Below are 8,511 nucleotides of genomic sequence, written 5' to 3' on the forward strand. Positions count from 1 at the left end.
TTCAGCTGTGATTACCATTCTTATGCCAACCCAGCAGAGAGGTGAGCCGAGGGTGGTGTATATTGGGCTGATGAGCCCGATACATGCACAAAAGGCTGGATCACAGGGAGATGTGCTAGCTGGCTATTGCAAAAGGAAAGTAAACAGTAGGATTTTGCTGTGTTCTTCAACTGATGCTGTAATTCCAAATTTCATCACGAGTCCATGTGAAAGTTGCAATTTTGTCTTGCCAGCTCACTGCCTGGTGGCCTGGGAAGGCAAGCTTTTGTTAGGGTTGGGAGGAGGAGAAATGTCCAAACAGTGTTTGGAGTGGGGCTGAAAAATTGTAATGGTTAAAATTGTGGCATGTAAACTTTGTAGTCTCTGTCCCTTTCATTTGGTTGTGCATTTACCTTTCCAGTGTCTCTCTGGGTCCAGAGACCATAAGGTTTGATCTGCCTCAAGGAGGTAATGTCTGCATACATGTGTGTTTGGAGGGGTTACACTGGGTCTCTGGCATCCTTAATCCTTTTCCAGCAGGGTTATGAGGCTCATGGAAGTTTTCTTTTTCTTGGTTTTGGAACTCACTTGGGATTATTTATATATTTTCTTAACGTTGTCTTCTTTGTTTTTTGGAAGTTTTTCCAGCTAAAGTTTGGAAGTTGCTCCGTAGCATCACCTAGACCCTTTTAAGATGGTGGGCTCTTGTTAGGGAGGGACCTCATAGGATCACAGACAAGCTGGGGCTGGAAGTGTCCCCTGGGACACTTTGGGTCCAACTTTCTGTCAACAGCATGATCTTAGAACAGGTTATCCAGGGCCCTGTCAAACCAAGTCTTGAATATCTCCAAGGAAATTCTTCTCTAGGCTTCATGAATCCCTATCTTTCAGCCTTTCTTTTCATGGCAAATTCCCTGCCCTGCAACTGAGAGCTGCACGTGGAAAATGGCTGGAAAAGGGCTGTCCAGGGAGACCCAGGGTGAGAAGAGTTGTCATCTGACAGTTTTTGTTGTGGGGAAGGAAGAGCTGGATTAGGTAGAAGAGAAAGCCCAAAGCTGCATTTGTGCTGGGGCTGGGAGGGGACTGCCAAACCCAATGGAGACCTCTTGGGAAGGCTTGTGTTTGGAAAAGGACTGCAGTGCTGTGGCTGAGGCTGAGCCTAGGGCAAGGATCGGGGCTGAGGGAAAGAGAAAACTTAGTCATGTGGAGCTGGAAAGCGTCATGCAATGTAAACAAAGTTCTGGCACTCATCTCGTCCTCTGAAAATTATTTAGTCTGTAGACAGAGGCTCTTGCCTCTGGCGCAGCCTGGGTTTAACATTAGGGGTTTAGGCCTAGGGAAAGCCCAGAAGTAGAACTGTGTGGGGGCTATAAAGCATCTTCTGAAGTAAACAGAGTTGACTCCAGGCTTCTGCTTTTCTGAAAGCAGGGCTGCTTTTTACCTCCGCAATGGCCTTCTGTCTCCTCACCCTTCAGACTGGAGATGTTAAATGCGGGCATGTCTTTGCAGGCCTTCAGGCAAGAAGTTGTGTCCCATGCATTACACACTGCAAGAGGCAGAGGGCTTTTCTCTGTAGCAGCAGTTTGAGCTTCCTGCCCCTCACCATGGCACTGAGGGAGCATCTCAGAGGCCTTGTGCCATCCTGCAAAGCCCCTCTTAATGTCTGACCTTGCACAAGTGCTCCCTGACCTCCGTCCTGTGTGTCCATGTGAGAGAGGGAACACGATTGCCCTTTATGGTGAAACACTTTTACTTTCTCAGTTCCAAAGGCTCGCTCAGGAGCCTGACTCTCAATAGGGCTACAGAAGAGGGGTGAGGACTGAGCTGCCTTTTCTGTGTGTCCTGCCTGACTTGCCTTCAGTGAGCCCAGCTGGTCACTGGGGTGAGAAAATGGTTGCCCAAGGGCCGCCTGGGTGTTTCTACGCATATAAATGCTTGTCTGCAAAGTAAGATGCCCCTTGCCAGGAGAAGGCTTTGCTACTCTTAGCATCATCCATCTGAAACTTTAGAGCAGTCAGCAGGGAAAGGCAGGCACCTCCAGCTTAACCCATGAGTTAACCTTTATGTAGCTGAAGCAAGTTACATGGTCACATCTCGCCTCGGATCATTCCAAGCAAGAGTCAACACCAGCATGCAGATGGCCAGGCACCTTGGCTTGCTCTTCCTTTGATCCTTCCAGGATGGTTGCTGAGCTGCAAAACCCCAACCCTCACCCTGCTTCAGTGGCTGTGCACTAGGAGACACGAGCACACATACCTCTGGGAACTGTGTGCATGCTCAGTAAATTCCCCTCTTCCTAGGGCTTCTGTGTTTGAAGCTCTTCCAAGAGGTATCCAAGCATGGCAGTTACAGTATGTATCCATAACACTGGTCCATCAAAGAGAGTGTTCACCTTGCAAAGGCAGTGACACCTCTGCAACTTGCTCAGACCAAATGCAGTTGGCCAACCATGGGGTGATGTAATGCAATGGGAGATTTCTTTGGGCTGGGATATCAGGCATTTATTCTGGAATGCAGAGTTTTGTTGCATTTGTTACCTGTGCTTGCAAAATGGTGCAAAGTCACAAGAAAACATTCAGCCTTTAATACCATAACTGCAGATTTGGTTCTGAAAGCGGGTGCCTGTCCATTAGCACTGCAAGCAATACCAAGTTAATCTTGTGTAATTCTGTGATGTGGTCAGCAGATAAGCCTGCAGGAATCTCCCTGATAGGAGACTGGAAGGGAGGTAAGGGCCATGCTCTCCCTGTGCAGCACCCACATGACTTGTGACCAAGGCACTGCTCATGCTCTGGAGTTCAGGCAGTCCCCTTCAGGGAGCTCAGTGAACAAGGAGCTGTGATATCAAGGTCTCTGGTATCTGATCCTCTCGAAAGGGCTGTTCAACGGGCTCAGGTAGGAGAAAAGTCATCACTAGAGTAGTAGAAGTGGAGAAGACAGATTTGCTTGGGATCTGGGCTGTGTTCAGAGGTGTTTTCTGGAGTGGGGAATATTGCTGAAGCTCTCCTGTTGGTTAGGACACTCACACAGCCTCTCTCTCTCTCTTACCATCTAGCCTCCTTATAAACTTTCCAGTGAAGGTCTACCAGTCTCTTCCTTAGCAAGGCTGTAGTGAGAGCTTTCCTCTCATGAGGGAAACATGAAAAAATTAGATAATGTTTCCAAGCATAAATTTATCCAGGTGTGTTTATGAGTCACATACTGTTACAACCAAGGTTCCTGCTGGTGTCTGTATCTGCCACTCCTGACAGGCTCCTGGAGCCTGGCAGTATCCTCACATACAAAGATATTCAAATCCCATTCAAAATGACGCTGGTTGAGTCAGCTCAAAATTCCCCAGGACCAGTCCCTTGTTTCTTTTTTCCCCAGCAGTTAGTGATGATCCTGGTTCCTGTTTGCTTGTAACCACCTCTCTGCTTCGCTCCCTCCCTTGCCTGATGCATTAGCATCCAGGCAGGTGGTGAAGTGTGGGTTACAGCCTGCTGCACTTGCCTCCTGGGAGGCAGTAGTTGTATGTAACCTGCATGTTTCTTTGTCACAGGACTGCAAAATACATTCACTCTGCACTGGGATAAATGGGAGAAAGATGTGTCTGTAATTAGTGTGAAAACTGTCCGTGCTAGTCCATGCTTTGGCTCTCCTTGGGCTCTGTGGAGTCACCAGGTTTACTGCAGGGTTTCTGCCTGGGACAGCAGAAACCAGCTGGGCCTTTAAATCGTTCCCCTCTCACCCAAGACCCGTCTCTTTCTCTTTTGTTTCTCTCCCACCCTGCTTACAGCCGGGGCTTCCCCCGAACTGGTAGAATGGGCACCGCCACATTCCCTTTGCTCCAGCCTCTCCCTCCCTGTCACTAGGTGGGTCAGACACCTGGCAGGAGAGCCAGGAGTTGTCCACGGCATAGAGCTGTGCGGTGGTGGCCTTGGAAAGGTGTGGACAAGGGACAGGGGCCGGGAACCCTTCTCCCATCCTTAGATGCCTGGGGGAAACACTCCCTGCCGCTGTGCCCCTTATGGCGTCATCCCAGCTGGTAGCGCAGGTGGCAGGCCAGGTTAACTTTATCCCTGCTTCCTTACATCAGCTGCTTTTGCCGTGTCTGTTAATTACTTTTGCTGATTGGATTTATTATTTATATGGTGCAGATTGCCAGCACGTGTGCGGGTGTTTCTCAGGCAGGAGAGGCTGCACTGTCTCCCTGCTGATGCAACGGCAGAAGAAATAGCCCAGTGACCTTTTCAGAGAGTGCTTGGAGGGGGGTTTCCGTCTCTGCAGTAACAACAGCAGGTGCATGATGTTTCTGTCAACAATAATGAAAATAGTAGTAGGGAGGAAGGAAACCATGGGGACCACAGACTGTGCTTTGCCCAGGACCCCAGGCTTTCTGAGGAAGCAAAGGCACTTGCAGTAACACTTGGGACGCACAAAATCCAGCTACAGGACATTACAGCTCCTCAAATGAGCTTTTCTCTGTGTAGTGGCTTTAAATAAATCAGCAAAGGCATAAGAAGCCCTATGCAAGTTCAGTGTGTTACTTTTTGATGAGTAGCTGATGATAGATAACTCCTTTGGGCTACTTCTGCTCTCAGTTTCATGCTCGTGGACTAATTCAGCAGCAGCTAAGGAGTGTGGTGCCAAGCTTCCTTCTCACTGCTGTGACTCCAAGCCCTGCCCAGCCTCCTTGGTGAATTTGTGTTCAGAACTAATTTTGGACTGGTGTCAGGAGGTGAAATGTCACTGGAAATGGATCCTTGTTTTACACAGGCCAATGCTAGTGTAGAGACAGTACAGAGGAATTCAAGTGCAGTTTTTATTTCAATTTTGTAACGACCACCTCTTTCAGACCCCCATGCTGTAGCTCTTCTCAGGAGAATACTTGATAGTGCCTGCTATGATACTGCCTTCATTCCCTCCGCTCATTTGATGTGCAGTTTCTCAGCTGATTTACACACCTCATCCTGCCCTTTAAGCTTACTGCCTTTGCATATGTTTTTCCAGACAGTTTCTTAGGAGAAGGTAAACTTTGAAGGTGTCCAAACCCAGGCGGCAGGATGTGAATATGCCAGGGTGCTGCATTACTAGCCACTCACAGTTTCTGCCCTGAGACATGGGGGAGCAGCAGGAAGCCGTGCAAGTGCTATGTGCCCATTAAAGACGTTATCTCTCACATTCAAAATTGTCAAGTTTCGGTTTTGGTAGTATTTTTACTCTCAGGTTTTTTGGGGGGTTTTTGGGGGTATTTGTGGTGGGTTTGTTGTTGTTGTTGTTGTTGTTGTTGTTTAAGAACTTTGAAAAAAATTAATGTCACATGGGGTCAGTGTAACATTGAGGGAAAGAAAATATGGACACATCAATAGGGGTGCAGGTGCAAGCCCCCAAGAGCTGATCACTGTTAAAACCTCTTCTAGTGCCTGCCATGGTGGGGTCAGTCTCAGTGCCTTTGATGCTGTAACCACCTTTGGGGCAGTGTGCTGGGGCCAAAGTCTTGGACTAAATGAACTTAGTGGATATTTTGTGGACATTTTATGGACATTTTATGGACATTTTGCAGGGGTGGTCCACAGACTAAGGGAATGATATATGTGTCTTTTATCAAAGGTTGGGAAGGTTAGTGAGGATGTATTGGATAGTGTGACCCATGCATGACATAAGTGGTGTGGAATAAGGAGTGGAGAATGTGCTGGTTTTGCCTGGGGTAGAGTTGATTTGCTCCACAGTAGTAGTATGAGGCTATGTTTTGGGTTTGGACCAGCATTGCCCGTTGTGCTACCTAAGCCTTTTTGCCTCCTGCGGACAGCCATGCAGTAGAGGAGGATAAACCAGTTTGCACGGGTTACATAAAATACGGAATGAAGCAGCCCTGAGTCAGCACTGTGGGGCTTTCCCCTTCCCCAAAACACTGCCTTGCTCCTCCTGATGCAATGTGTGAAGCACCATTTGAGGCAGGGTATGCACCCACCCACCCACCCACCCGCACAGCCCGTGTGCCTTCGCGGGTGCTGCACCAACCCATTGGGTGCTGGGTGTGGTACCCACTCTGCACAGCCACATCACTGCCAGCATGAGGGCAGAGGGTCCCGCAGACACCTGCTGTTCAAGGTGCCTTTCCCTAAAAGCTGCTTCTCTGAAGGTTTCCACTGTCCCAGCACACGTAGTGTGACTCATCCTTGTATTTGCACTTCTTGCAGCTTCCTTTTGTCTTTGCCATACTTTACTGGGGAAAACAAGGTAATTCCTATTTTGCTGGAAGGTCTTACGGTGCATTTCAGGAGAATATTGCTACTCTGGCAGCTGCTGTTTAGAGACCCAACTTTCTTGGTACTACAGAGAGACTTTATGAGCATTTTATATTTAGTCGGTAGGGGAAAATTTATGGGGAAAATGTAAATGATGAGCACGAGCAAAGCTGATAGAAGACCTCTTCATGAGCATTTCAAAGGGCTGTTCTAAAATGAATCTAAAATCAATTATATAAAATAATTACACAGAACCATAGAATATCCTGACTTGGAAGGGATCTAAAGGATTGTCCGACTCCTGGCCCTGCACAGGACAGCTCTGAGAATCACACCATGTGCCTGAGAGCATTGTCCAAGTGCTTCTTGAGCTCTGTCAGGCTTGGTGCTGTGACCGCTTCACTGGGGAGCCTGTTCCAGTGCCCAATCACCCTCTGTGTGAAGAAGCTTTTCCTGATGTCTAACCTAAGCCTCCTCTGACTCAACTTCGTGCTGTTCCCTTTGGTCCTGCCACTGGTCGCCAACAGAAGAGAGCAGGGCCTGCCCCTTTGCTTTCCTTCAAGAAGAAGTTGTAGACCATGATGACGTCTCCCTTCAGTCTCCTCCAGTCTAAACAGACCAAGTGACTTCAGCAGCTCTTCACATGGCTTCCCCTCAAAGCTCTTCTAAAATTACCTGTTTGTAGATGTGGCACTTAGGGACAGGGTTTAGTGGTGGACCTGGCAGTGTTAGGTTAATGGTTGGACTTGATGATCGAGGAGTAAATGATTCTACGAATAAAATGTCAGTGAAAAGTTCCAGAAAAAAAAATCCCAAGATATCAGTTTAGGATCAATGACCCCCTCTGCTATGTCCAGCCCATCATCTCTCCTGGCGAATCTGCCTGGGCACCCACATGCCCAATTCCAGGCTGAGCACATCCTCCTTCGGGGCCTGGGATGCACCCAAATACCCCAGCCAGCTCGTGCTGCAGCTGGAGAGTGTCAGTGTGGTGCTCCCCTCTGGCACAGCAACTGGTAAATGTGAGCTGGGGAGTTCATGACACCGTAACAGCAAGGCTTCCTTCGCACGGTGGAATGGCCACCTCTGCTGAAGTTATCCTCACCAGAGCCCCTTCTTTTTATGTTTTCACATTGTCAGGTTCAAGATGGGATGGAAGAGAAGCAAAATCAGAGCAGTATGATAGATAGTATGGAATTACATTTACAGCAAGTCCACATTTATTCATGGAAATCTGGTTAACTGGGTTCTAAATAGTTTTACTTAAATCCCTTCAGTTTCCATATGAATAAGGTCTTTAAAAGCAGACAGATGATACTAAATCAAGTTCACTACAGGCTTAGCTGCAGGAACAAGTTATCCCATCTCACTGATCCACTCTGACTGTCTGCAGCAAATGCTAATTTGAGGTAACTCAGCCTCGATGAAGGCAAAAAAAGGGAATTAGCTAAAGGAACATCCATCCCAGCAACCCCATCCCATCCAATCAGGATGATGAGACTTTTATTTAGCTGCTTTAACTAACCAAACACCATCTTCTTGTGTAAGCAGCTTCTTGCTGCTCCAGGGGACAGTGAGCATTCAGATGCAGGACAGTGATCCATGATCACTTCATTAAGATTATTACCCCTCTCACTCTCTGTGCACAGAAACATTGTGGGAAACAACGTGGAATATATATAGTGGAAACATCAATCATAGAGGAGAAACAGACGCAGCACAGGAAAACTCCGTATTGCGAATTTATTGTTCCGGTCTACCTTATTCTGTGTACCTCTCCTTCCCCCCCCGCCCCAGTGCCCACGGTGCCGGCTGTGTGCAGCGCCACCCCTGTCCTGCCCTCAGAGCCAGCCCACGTCCCTATCCTAACCCAATTGGTTGTCCCTCTGCCTCTCCCCGGTTCCTGGGTTCCTACTGGGTGTTAATCTCCAGGTCCCTCTCGTTGGCTGGCCGAGTAGCCGAGCCCCTCCCTTCCTTCCAGCATCCTTATGAGCCGCGGGGAATTTGAATAAACCCTCTTTGCCTCCCGATTGCCTGTGTGCCGCCTGGTTCTCTGCTGCGTGCTGCACCGGGACTCCTGGCACAGTAACTCCGTCCTGGAGAGACGGAAAGCAGAGAGGATTTTTCCCTGCACTCTGTCAAAACGCTACAGTCCAGCCAAGCTGAAATAACATCCCAGCTGGGTCACTTCAGGTGAGGCCAACAGGATGTGCACTGACTTCCCTTGGCAGAAGCACAAATATCCCCAGTGCCACTCTGGGAGCTGGTAGCCAGGGCCAGATGCATGCTGTCTGTCAGCGGT

This window comes from Empidonax traillii, unplaced genomic scaffold (genome assembly GCF_003031625.1).
Source record: "Empidonax traillii isolate 1590-97213 ecotype Southwest subspecies unplaced genomic scaffold, ASM303162v1 scaffold60:size2069287, whole genome shotgun sequence".
Taxonomy (NCBI): Eukaryota; Metazoa; Chordata; class Aves; order Passeriformes; family Tyrannidae; genus Empidonax; species Empidonax traillii.